At 39.7% G+C, this 12,784-nt stretch overlaps 1 protein-coding gene across 1 annotated transcript in view; it reads left to right on the forward strand.

Moving 5' to 3' along the window:
• rps6kc1 (ribosomal protein S6 kinase polypeptide 1) overlaps positions 1-12,784 on the forward strand; it is a 154,151-nt gene that overhangs the window by 6,945 nt on the left and 134,422 nt on the right. The window lies entirely within an intron of this gene.

Consider the following 12,784-nt stretch of genomic DNA (forward strand, 5'->3'; position numbering starts at 1 on the left):
GGGGCGGGTGGCGGTTGTTCAAGGTAGTTGATTAAATTAGCAGAACACGGAAAGTGGTATTCCACAGGAATCAGTACTGAATCAGAAATTCAATTTAAAAAATTGCAGACGACACTAAATTGAGGGGTGTGGTTAGTACTGAAAGAGGCTGCAACAAAATGCAAGGTGTTAATAGATCTGCAGATAAAATTTAACATTGACAAGTACGAGATGGTGCGTTTTGGCAGGAAGGATAAGGAGGCCACAAAAACCTTGGCAAATTTGTAGGGTGGATGACATTGGGATCCAAGGATACTAATTAATAGTGTAGATTAATAAAGTCATAAAAATTGCAAACCAAGCTCTGAGGGCCATAGCTAGAGGTATAGAATTCAAAAGCAGGAAAGTTACATTCAACTTGTATAGAACCTTAGTTAGACAACCCTTGAAATATTGTGCACATTTTTGGTCTCCATGTTGCAAAGCAGATATGGCAACATTGATGGCTTCACATAAAAGATTCTGGAGATGATAACAGACCTGAGAGGTTATAGGTATCAGGAAAGACTGAACAGGTGGGTCTTTTTGCTGAGGTTGAGGGTGACCTAACAGACATCTTTAAAATTATGAAGAGGTTTCATGGGGTAGATGTAGATAAGTTATTTCCGCTTGTGGGGAAGTTTAAAACTAGGGACACAATCTTACTGGCTGTTCATGCCCCACTGCCGCTGCAAGCGAGGAGAGAGAATTTGGCGCTCAACCAAATCTCCATTGACTGCAGCGGGACTAGAAAATCCCGTCGGTGTAAACGGCTGGAAGATTCCACGCTAGGGGTCAAAAATGTATAAGGTCACTCATAAATCCAATTAATAAATCCAGAGAACCTGATTTTTGTATATAAACATAGAACATAGAACACTACAGCACAAACAGGCCCTTCGGCCCATGAGTTGCGCCGATCACATCAACGCCTACCAATTTATAGACCTATCTATAACCCCCAATCCTTTAAAACCCCATATACTCATCCAGAAGTCTTTTAAAAGACCCCAGCGAATTCGCTTCCACCACCACTGATGGCAGCCGATTCCATTCACTCACCACCCCGCATGAAAAACTTACCCCTAACATCACTTCTGTACTTGCCTCCCCGCACCTTAAATCTGTGTCCTCTCGTAGCGACCATTTCAACCCGGGGAAATAGCCTCTGAGAATCCACCCTATCTATTCCTCTCAACATTTTATAAACTTCTATCAGGTCGCCTCTCAACCTTCGTCTCTCCAGGGAAAAGAGACCCAGCTCCCTCAATCCAACTTCATAAGGCATGCCTCCCAGTCCAGGCAACATCCTTGTAAATCTCCTCTGTACCCTCTCAATAGCTTCTACGTCTTTCCTATAGTGAGGCGACCAGAACTGCGCACAGTACTCCAAATGAGGCCTGACAAGGGTCTTATAAAGTTGCAGCATTACCTCCCGACTCCTAAACTCAATCCCTCGATTAATGAAGGCCAGTACACCATACGCCTTCTTGACCACCTCTTCCACCTGCGAGGCCGATTTAAGAGTCCTGTGGACCCGGGCCCCAGGATCCTTCTGCTCTTCAAAAAGAGTAGTTATAAGGTAGAACTTGTTACCTAATGGAGCAGTTGAGACAAATGTATTTGAAGGGAATCTAGCTAAGTGCACTAGGGAAGAAGAAATGGAAGGATGTGCTGATGGAGTTAGGTGCAGTACGGTTGGGCCAGTTTTGAGCAGAGCATACATACTAGCATAAATCAGTTGGCCTGGCTCAGTACTGCAGTTGTTCCATGCAGTGTACTGATAACTTGAGAATTGAGTAACAGAAGTTGCAGGATTGAATTTATGTCTCGCATTCTGAACATAGTAAACATCATATTTCAGTTGTGCCATTGAGAGGCTGCATCAAATGCAGATTAGGTAGATTCCATGAGAGGGAGAAAAAGTAAGAAGATCAGTCATCCTAGATTTCACTTGTGCTATCTCGAGTGGGCAACTGAAGACTGGCCAAGTAACAGTTTCAAATTTGATCTGAGAATTATGCATTACTTAGGACACCAAAAAAAATGGAAAATTTTATTTTAAAACCATTCTATTAGTTAAAGTAAGTTTACGGAAAGGTTGATTTTTAAATCTGCTGACCTAATTTTGTGCTGAATTGTAGTGGAAATATCTAAACCTAAGCCTCCTTTCACCTTGGTAAGAATAGTACTGTGTCTATGCTGCGACAAATGCCATTTTCCACTTTTTATTGCAGTGCTAATGCTGGGATCAGGTATAACAGAAGTATGCAGGATTGTTATTCCAAGAAACTAACTATGTCTTGACTCTAGTTTCAAGAAAAACATTGCGCCTTGCACCAGTGTGTTGCTTTTAGTTTCTTGCCCTACTTATTCTGTGACAATTATGGCATGTTCAGATTTGCTTATTAAAACATAATTGTAATATATTTGTTTAGTAGCCTGTGGTCATGAGAAAATTAAGACTGTTCAAACACAGTTCATACGGGACCCACACACCGTCAGAAGCCGATATCTAAACAAATGGATTAAAGACATGATTTAGATCGTGGGCTCACAGCCAAAAGAACTGTGGTGGAATCCACCAGTTTGCCCCAATTCCTCAGCTTTGTGTCTTTTTATTGTTAGTATGATAACTGCAAAAAAAAAGCTCCAGGTGAAGTGTTTAATTTCTAACTGATGATTCCTTCTCTGATTCTTGGCTTTCTTAAAATTCACAGGAAATGTTTGAATACTGTTTAGTTTATTTTAATTGCTACTTCGTTCAAGAAGAAAGAATGTACCGCTGCAAATGATAAATTGTGGGCTGACATAATGAATTAATGATTTCGCATCCTGTTTACTTTTATATTGCTTATCCATCTTGAATTATCCTCTCCATCTGTGGGCTAAATGCTTCAAGCTCTGTTAATGTTGCTTACTGGACAGCTGTCTAATTTAGTTGAAGATATGTAATTACAGTTTTAACAACAAAGGTGGTAAAGCTGCTTATTTGTAGTCTGATACTTTGGGTAACGTATGTAAAAAGAATTACATTATTTATTTAAGCTGCCTGAAAAAAGTACATCTGATTTTGTAATTATTCACAACATTATCAGGTGAAGTTGCTATCTTTGTGCAGCGAGAATTTTTATGGAGCCTCACTAGGGATGGGATTCTGAATTCTGAGTTCTCTTTCTGCTGAACAAAAGTTAATTTAAAAAGTTTAAAAAAAAGGCTTCATGTGAGACATGTACAATAGGATTGCATTTTAAAAACTGACTTTTTAACGTTCAGTTACACTAGAAAAAATTTAAGAACTAATTCTCCACTTGTGACGTTGCAAAAGGAGAGTTCAAACCAAGTCCCAGTGCTCAGATTGAGGATTTAGGAAGCTGAGGGATTGAAGAGCAGAGAGTGCTTATTTCCCACTCTTTGTATCTGACTTGGGAGTGAAATTTGCCTCTGAAGTTCCTAAAAGTGTTTCCCATTGTTTCCTATCTCCCTGAATTTACATTGATTTTGGTGTTACTTTGAGATGTTCATATGACGAGTATAGTGTCCTTTCAAAGTGTGATTTGCTCCTCGCCAGTGCTAAATGTTTTGGGTTTCAGAGTTCAAGAATTTCCAAAGAATGAGAATCTGAATTTAATCTGAATTAATAGTTATTAATTTCCTGCTATTGGAAGCTGAAATCAAGTTGAACATTAAGTAATTTTTAAACTAGTTTAGTGGAACTCGTTTGCGTATTCTCACTTTTATATCAAACCTCATGGATGCAAGGTTCACTCTAGAGACCTAAGCACATAATTTCACATTTTTGAGACATTCAGCTGAGAGCCATCTTTCCTCTTGAGGGGACACACAAGATTCCATTACACTATGTGAAGAGTAGAGGGATGTACTGTGTCTTGATCAGCGTTTATCCCTCAACCAACATCATTGTTGGAACCATTACATTATATAACTGATTCCATCCATTATGTGGAGCCGTACTCTGGGTTTCCCACATTACAATAGTGACTAAGCTTCAAAAGTATTTTATTTGGCTTTGAAGCCCTTTGGATGTGCCGAGGCAAATCCATATATTGCATAAATAAATATTCTTTCTATTTAAAATAGTTAATGTAGAAAATAGATTAGACATTGGCACCAACAAGTGTTAGAGCTCTGCTACCGGATGAGGTGAAAAAGACTCTGGAACATCATTGGCTTGTAAATTTCATACCGAGACCAAAGTGTTTGTATAAAGATGTTTACAAACTAATTGACAAAAAGAATGTAACACATTTGCTTTAGTGAGCCAGCACCGTGCTCAAATAAATCATTCCAGACTTTTGCAATTTATTTAAATGTTTAATTCAATTAACAGTAATTAATTTAAGAGGGCCAGTGAAAAGATAGATTCTCACATTGCTTTATGAATTCTCAGCAAGGAGACCCAATTGTTCCCTGTCTTAAGTTCGTGTCACCTCATATGTGACGTTAAACCAAATCTAAATTTGCAGATCTGATTGCAAATATTGCATATGAAGTCAGTGTTGGAGGGGTGACTAAAGGCACTAGCTTTGTGAAGCGTGCTCGCTTTTCCTCTGGGGACCTGACTTCAACTTCCTCAAGTATTGCGCTTACTTGATGACGGAGACTACTTCTTCGTTTGGATCTGACTGGAGATGTTCATTTGCTATGTTATAGGTCTTGAGATTGGCTTTAGGAATGTCTTTGTATCTGAGTTTGGAGTGTCCAATGGTGCAGGTTCTCATGCTCGACTGGCTGTCCAATACAACCTTTGGTATGCAGGAATCTTCCATGTGAGCTGACCCCAGCAAAACTGAGCTCTGATGAGCATGTTCTCGATACCAGACATGTGGCACATTAAACTAACCACAAAATGTTGCAGATGGATCTTGAGCAGTGAAGGTAGAAGATATCTAGCTGCTTTATGTGACTCTGGCCTGAGATTGTTTATTCCTCACAGTTTATTCCTCATACAGTGGTGATGTGCCATCCACGATCTAGTAGACATTGACCTTTGTTTCTGTGGGAAACCATGCCTGTTCCAAAGCCAGTGGTTGAGCCTGCTGAGTGCTGAGCTTGTCTTTGCCAGGCGTTGTACGATTTCGCAATCCAATATGGTGTTGTTGGAAAGGATAACAGAACTTCTGAATTGAGTTGTAAGGAGCATTGTCGATTGTGTCTGCCAGTAAACGCACCCACAATCAGAGAATATGGGGGGAGAGGCAGAATTCGGTTTCTGGCTGGCGTGACTTTACAGCGGAATTTTCCGCAGGTGGTTGCCATGGCAGGTTGGAAACCCTCTGACGGATGGTTTGCACCTCATTTGCATTTTATGAAAGGAATGCAGATAAAGGCCCAACTCCCATGCCAGATTCTTTGTAGTGCGGGTGGGAAAATACATTTGTTCAATGTGGCTTGCAGATGTCGGGACTCACCTGGAGAATGCAAGGGGCTGTCTCCGGATGTTGGGATGGAGGCCACTGACAACCCTGGAACACTACAGTAGTGAAGCAGGATTGTATCTGCAGGGGGACCTTGCAGATTAGGTGCCCAGGAGGGGGTCCGGCCTCAGAATATTCCTGGAGATCTATCTTCATTCTCAAGAGGTCACCTTCTTTCTTCAATAGGGGGCCAGTGATGTTGGGCACTTTTTCCAATATGGCGTCTAGACACTCCAGTGCAGTACGCTCCATCAGGGCCTGCCCCATCACTAAATATGGCATAAAATACACGGGTCCGTAATAAATGAGGTTGGGGCCAGATTAATTGGCATATTTTCCCACCAGTCCCTGCAGTGGGAAATGTTCCACGTTCCTGATGCATGATTCTTAGGGTGGAATTCTCTCAATTTGCGACTGCGACTGTGGGTTCTTGGAGTTGGTGATCAAGGCCTGGTTGGTAAAATACTTTTATCATTTTCATACTGATTGCAAGGCTGATGTGTTCTGAGGCTTAGGCAAAACACTAAACAAGCAGCTTGACGTTGTCTGGTATGTGTGCTGTGAGAGCACAGTCGTCGGCAAGCGAGCACTCACTTGGTAGCTGCTTTGCGACCTTTGTGCAAATCTTCAGCCTTTTCAGATTGAAGAGGTTGCTGTCTGTCCTGAACTGCACAGGCAGAAGGGAAGCAAGTACATCTTGAACAATCATTGTACTATTTCACTTCAATAGGAAGAATTTTTGAAATGGTTATTCCCCACAGGATTGTGCATGTGTTTGACAGACTCTGCAGGCAGAATTATAGTGTGTCTTTTGTGCTGAGTGAGGAGCAGTTGATGTGATCAAGAGAAATTCTGCGAACAGAACAAGGACCTTTACATGGTGCTTGTTGACCTGACAGTGGCTTTTGACACAGTAAACCATAAAGGCCTGTGGAAGCTGCTGTCTAACTATGGCTGTCCTGAAAGGCTGATCAGTGCCATCTGCTCATTTTATAATGACATGATGGCCAGTGTGATGCAGAGTGGTCTCTTATCAGATGTTTTTAGCAGTCACCAATGGTGCTGCATAATGGCTCCAGCTCTGTTTGCCACCTACTTGTTTGGCCATCTTGTATGCACTCAACAATCTTAATGCATTCGGAGAGACAGTAAAACACGTGATTTAAGATTGGAGATTATCTTTTATTTTAAGTGAAATTATATTCCCTGCCCCTTCCAACATGTGGAGGTAGAGCTTAGCATCATGGACTACCACTGGCAGGATGAGTTTGAGAGAGAGGGTTTGCCAGACATGCAGAGTGTGCCGAAAGAGAAAATGCTGGAAAATCTTAGCAGGTCTGGCAGCATCTGTAAGGAGAGAAAAGAACTAACGGTACGAGTCCAGATGACCCTTTGTCAAGGCACAAATACAAATGGTCCATTCAAATTGTACCTTTTTTTGTTAGAACACGATCTGTTTTTTTTATTGTCGATTGTGGGACAGTGTTCCCTGGTTGCAGACAATCTCAGCGATGCCACAAAGAGGCAAGATGGAATACTTCCGATTTCTGGAGCATCAGCAGACATAATGTTCCCGCAGTTTACTGTGACCCTGTTGCTCAATGGAAGATCCTGGAAAGCTCATTAGTGAAAAGCCTCATTCATATCAATTACTTTGTTGTCCACCCAAATGAAATGCCTCCAGGTGAGCTGCTATCATGGAGGAGGGTGAGCCCTACCACTGGCTGCTGCCCTGGTGATATACTATCACTTACGCTCATCCGTTCTGTCACTTCCAGAAACAAGCAGCTGGGAATTTCAGATTAGTAATAGAGATTGGAAAGCAGCGGATGATGAACAATTCACGTGATTGTGAGGATAGGGTGACGAAGGAAGGCGAAAATATTATGGAAGGAATTAAAAAAGGCATTGAGCACCGATTGCAGATCTTTCAAGCGTTTATATCTCATGGGCCCTACTTTCAAATGAACAGTCCTAATGAAACATTTGACCCTTGCCTAGCACTGCAGAATGTTTCTCAATATTTGCTGCTGTCTGAAGTTCATCAGCTACGTTGGGCTAATGGATGTTCTTCTCACTGCAATAATCCCCCGAGAGAGCAGCAAGGTGAAGTGTATAGTAGTGACCATGAAACAATCTTCGATTGTCATAAAGAATGTCCTCTAGGAAAGGAAATCTGCCATCCTTACTTAGCCTGGCCTACATATGATTCCTGACCCTCAACTATGTGGTCGACTTTTAACTGTCCTCCGAAATGGCCTAAGAAACCATTCAGTTCGAGGGCAGTTGGAAATAGGCAACAAATGGGCCACATTCCATGAGAGAATAAAGAAAAAAAGTCCTGAAAGATAGTAAGATTCAAGGGTTAACAGACTATTCATTTTAAATCATAGTAAGGAGGTTTGCAAGTGTGGCCCTTTGGATCATTTACCTTTGCACATTATCATGCAACAGTGATATTCTGTACATGGGAACTGTTTACATTTTGTGTGGATAATACACCTCCAATGTTCCATTGGCTTAATTAGCATATTGGTACCAGGAAGATAGAAAGGGGTATTCTTAATTCATCATTCAAACCGACCACCACCCCCTACCCCCGTGCCAATACCAATGACAAGATGTATAACCATCAGCATCTTTCCATGACATTGTAGTTTACTCCTCTTGGTTCCGCGGTGCTTCTGATAATTCGTCTATTTTTAATATTAGCTTCCTGTTTTATTTGCTTGCTTAACTCAAATTATTGGATAAATCAAACATTTCTGGAGCAAAAAATAAACTGAGATAATAGGCATAGGCAAGCTGCAATTACCCAAGTTGTTTCCTTCAGATGCAGCCCAATTTTGGAAGGATGAGATTTATAACTTGAGAAATGTTTAGATGAGCTGTATATTGTCTAAACAACTTGTGTGCCACTGTTTCTGAAGACAGTGAGGAAAATGCACAGTTGCATAAAAACTTTGAGTCCCCATAATACTTCACTAAATTTCTTGAGAAGTGGGATCCTTCTTTTCAGGGGATGTTTTAGGAGGGCAGGCCCTTTGGATGGATCTCCATACCTTTCCCCATTTCTGACACATTTTCAGAGGTTAAGGCCCTTGCATCCGTAAGGCAGTAAGATGGAGTCTGTTAGTGAGAGTAAGGAAACTTCAGAAGAGATGGAGGGAGACCCTTTAGGGATGGACTCTGAAATTCAGAAGGAACATTTCCATTAAAGGCTTTGGCTGTGACCACAGCCTTCAGTAATTCTAAGTGTATTTATTTAATGTCTATTTATTAATCACAAGTAAGGCTTACATTAACATTGCAATGAAGTTACTGTGAAATTCCCCTAATTGCCACACTTCGGCTCTTGTTTGGGTCAATGCACCTAACCAGCCTGTCTCCTTGATTGACATGAGTAGTCAGTCCAGAATCTTCTCCCTCCAATGAGGGAATTCTACATCATTTTTATCACTGCTCAGAGTCTTTCCATTTTGTTGCATAGCAAATTAGTGGTGATCTAAGCAAAAAGAAGGGGGATCTGCAATTTGCATGAGGGGAAGAAATGCTCAGTTGTGTGTAGAGGAAAGTGAAATTACTAATGTTGCAAAGTTGAGTTTGTGAAGTTGGAATTTGATGTTAGTGAAGATGTAAAGAACTGTAAAAATGTTAGAGGGGAAAAACGATTGTGTGGTCCCCGTAAAAGTTGGTGTTTGCATCAGTGCTTGGCAGTTTAAAATGCAGACAACGCACAGAGTCCAAGCTGACACATTTGATTCAAAAAGTCAAGCAGTAGTCTTGACAAGACGACCTTTTTTTTATTTATTCCAATCAATTTAAAACAGGCACTCAGTTACCAGGAACCTATAAAATTTAAATTTGATGGTGTTGACGATTTCAAACCAATCCTATTGTAGGAAAATTGATAGGTTATCACAGGTATAAAAGAGTGCAGGGGGGAAAAACAGGAGAGCAACTGAAGAACTGCTACCTCTCAAACCTCCAGAGGGAGAAAGCAGCTCTCAACACTGCTAGCATCAGATAGTTAGAGAATGCACCATCTAACTAGTGAAAGTTACCAAATCAGAAATAACTTACAGACAGAGGATTCAACAGAAGAACTCCAAAAGATTCTGAAAGCCACAAACCTGGTTGTATTTTTGAGAGTGACAGAATTCAATTTTTGGTTAATGAATGAATATTGTACTTATTTGAATAGCATTCCATTAGAATCTTATTTCATTTGATTTGTTACCTGTTTGGTTAAGTTCCCTATTAATTTATTTTACTCAGTGTTCATTTTAAAATGAGTTTCAGGCATTTCTTTTAGTTAACCACTAAACATTACTGAAAAACAGTTCACACCTTCCCACATAGTTTTAATAGATTACGAGGTGAGGTATTCCTCTTTGGGGACTCAGCGTTACTTCACAAAAGTTACACTAAGCCATGCTTGTATTTTTCTAATTTGCTAATTTTCTTACATTCTGTGTTGTGATCATGGATGATTTCTTATTTTCCCCTCTGTGTGTTTATGCAGATGTAAATGAAGCTGTCAGTGAATGTGTGTATATTGGTACAATGATTGAAATTAGGAATTTGAAAATGTCGTATATTGTAGGCTTATGATGCTTCAGTTGATTGAGTCATTGAATTGCTGAGCTATAGTTAAATATTTTTCCAGATTCCCTCCCCAGTCTATTCTGAATTAGCTGATCTCTGTCTTGACCCTAGTAATATGAGGGTTATAGTTGTCCCCAGTATTCCCCGTTCAGCTAATGGAACACTTGTCTGTACTTCCTGACCATTATCCAGCGAGTGGTGAAATGTTCTTCTGCACTGACTGATTTGGGCTTGACTTTGTCTCCTGTGGCTGAGTAACTGGCTGATGTTTGCTTTCAACTCGGATCTGAAGAATGACAAAGAATCAGGATATCTGGCAGTTGTGGAACCACAAGGAATCCATATGCTCATGAGAGGAATAGAATTTGTGAGAAAATAAATGTTCTACGGCACTGCCCTTTTTATTTTGTACCATGGTGGTTTCGTTCTACTTGAATCCTGATAGTCCTGGTTTTGCCTTGTGATATTTAGGTTTTTATCTCCTTGTTCCTGTCTTAGCTCTAATATTTTTAACTTTAGGTCTGTCCTGTCATTGTTTTCCTTCATTCTCATAAGCTCATCTTTAGGATAAAGCTGTGGACCATTCAGCATCTGCAACAAGGCATCTTTATATAAAGCATCTTTGTATTGCTGCTAACATGAGGCAGATGGATTCTTATTTGTATTTGAAGTAAAAATTTTAATTAAAGATCTCATCACTTGACTATATTCCTTTTTACAAACTAACACAATCAAATGGGAGGGAAGGACTTGTTGAGCAAAATTCAGGACTGAGCTTGGTGTTGCTTGAGAGTTTGCTTTTAATTTCTTTGCAGGCAATCTACCATGAGGTATTTGTCTCTCTTTGACACTGGAAGTACTGGTGTTCAGTGCCCTATTCAGTCAAGGCCAGCCATTGGCCAAATGTTGCTAGCAAGTCCCCAATGATAGCCGTTTATACTTGGCGCTTGTTTCATTTCTCACAAATTGGTTAGTTTGTTGCTCAAACACAATAAATGTGTAATCAGACATGACTCCACTGTAATTATGGGGCAGATCACTGAGAAGGAACAGCGATAAATATCTGCTTTGCTATTGATGCCCACATCTGAGAGTGAATTTAAAAAACAATTAAATTGTCCGTGAAAGAAGCTGTAGTTAGGCTGAACAATCATTTCTTGTTACTAGCTTTCTTGTGCTTTAAAACAAATCTTTAATTGCTTATTGGTAGAGCTGTGTTAACTTATTGGACAAACATGAGTGATTTCTATTTGTTTTTAATGACTACTTATAACATTTCCTTTACCTTCATCTTGTCTTTATTACATGTATTCCTTTGCTTTGTTGCTTCTATTTGTGTTTGTCTCTTCCACTGCTTTGCCTTCAGCCTGCTTGAAACCTCTGAATCTTGCTGGGCAGTTTGGAATATGGAGACAGTGATGAATGTTTGAGTCTGTAACAAAATGGTATACGCAGCCTTGTTCAAGGTGATTTTTTTGGTTCAGTTGCCCTTTCATCATGATCTTTGTAATGACTGCTGTTGCTTAAGATACAATCCACTTGCCTGATCTCAAAATTTAATTCAAGTAAGATCAATGAGATGATAGTAGTGTTCAAAAATAAGCCAATAGAATGAATGAGGCCATGTAAAGCGCTCCAAGATCTTTTCAAAAGTGTCCATTAAAAAGAAAATCAGTATTGTGCTTAAATGAAAAGATTGTATAAGTTGGAGTGTTCAAAGACATATTGTAGCTTCTTTTCTCTCTGCCTTCCTAATTTAGATAAAGATTTTTAAATAGATTCTAATAGTTCTAAATTCCTGATTTTTCCAAATAAAGTGTTAAAGAGTAAAAATGGTTTCAAATAACGATTTGAAGAAGCGTTCTAGCATTTTGGCACATTATTTTCTCTTACCTAATCTGCTTGTTTTTTTTCACCTTGAAGATAAATAACCATTGCTTGAAGATTCAACATTCTTTTGCTAGTTTCAGTGATTTGTTGTAAATTGTGTTATTACGCTGAGCGAACCGTACGTGAAAGCTGCAGTGTGTCATTCAATCTATTGTCTTTCCACTTTGACCCTGTAGTGGTGTACCTGAATTATCATTAACCAGCATTCTATGATGCATCAAATTTTAGTATACTTCATTTAAGGTTTAAAGGTGTAAAGGCCTATTTTAGTGAGGTGGTTCATGCTTTTTGTCTTTTTAATGAATCAACAGGATTCCAATTCCAGAAATGAATAATCATTACAAAACATGTAAAACAAGCAATATATCACAGCTCATCTTCTGTTTTGTGCTGAATCAAATGCACTGTTGCAGTGAAATCACTATGCATTAATGCATTCCATCACTTGCTGCGGAATGGTACTTTTAAAAATGGATACATTTTGGGTTTGTGTAAAAACTGCCTAACATGATCTGATATTGGTGAACTTGACTGGTTGAAAAGGCATTATTGGGATGAATCCATTAACCTTTGAAACCATTGAAGTTGGCCTGCAAGTCAACCTTTTGAAGCTCCAAAATTGTGCCCATATCTGGGTTCGACTTGTATGCTAAGTATAAAAGTGAATCATTGGCGTGGGCACAGTGGTTGCCATTTTGAAAAGTCATCAGTAGTTTACACAAGACTTCTGCCTGTCTTTGCAACGTGGTCCTTATTGCCTGTCAACGTTTAATTAGTGCTATTGTGACCACATTTTATTTCGCCACTCTTGAGATATGGGTATAGTGCTG

This window comes from Carcharhinus amblyrhynchos, chromosome 12, assembly GCF_965287045.1.
Source record: "Carcharhinus amblyrhynchos chromosome 12, sCarAmb.v2.hapA, whole genome shotgun sequence".
NCBI classification, from domain to species: Eukaryota; Metazoa; Chordata; class Chondrichthyes; order Carcharhiniformes; family Carcharhinidae; genus Carcharhinus; species Carcharhinus amblyrhynchos.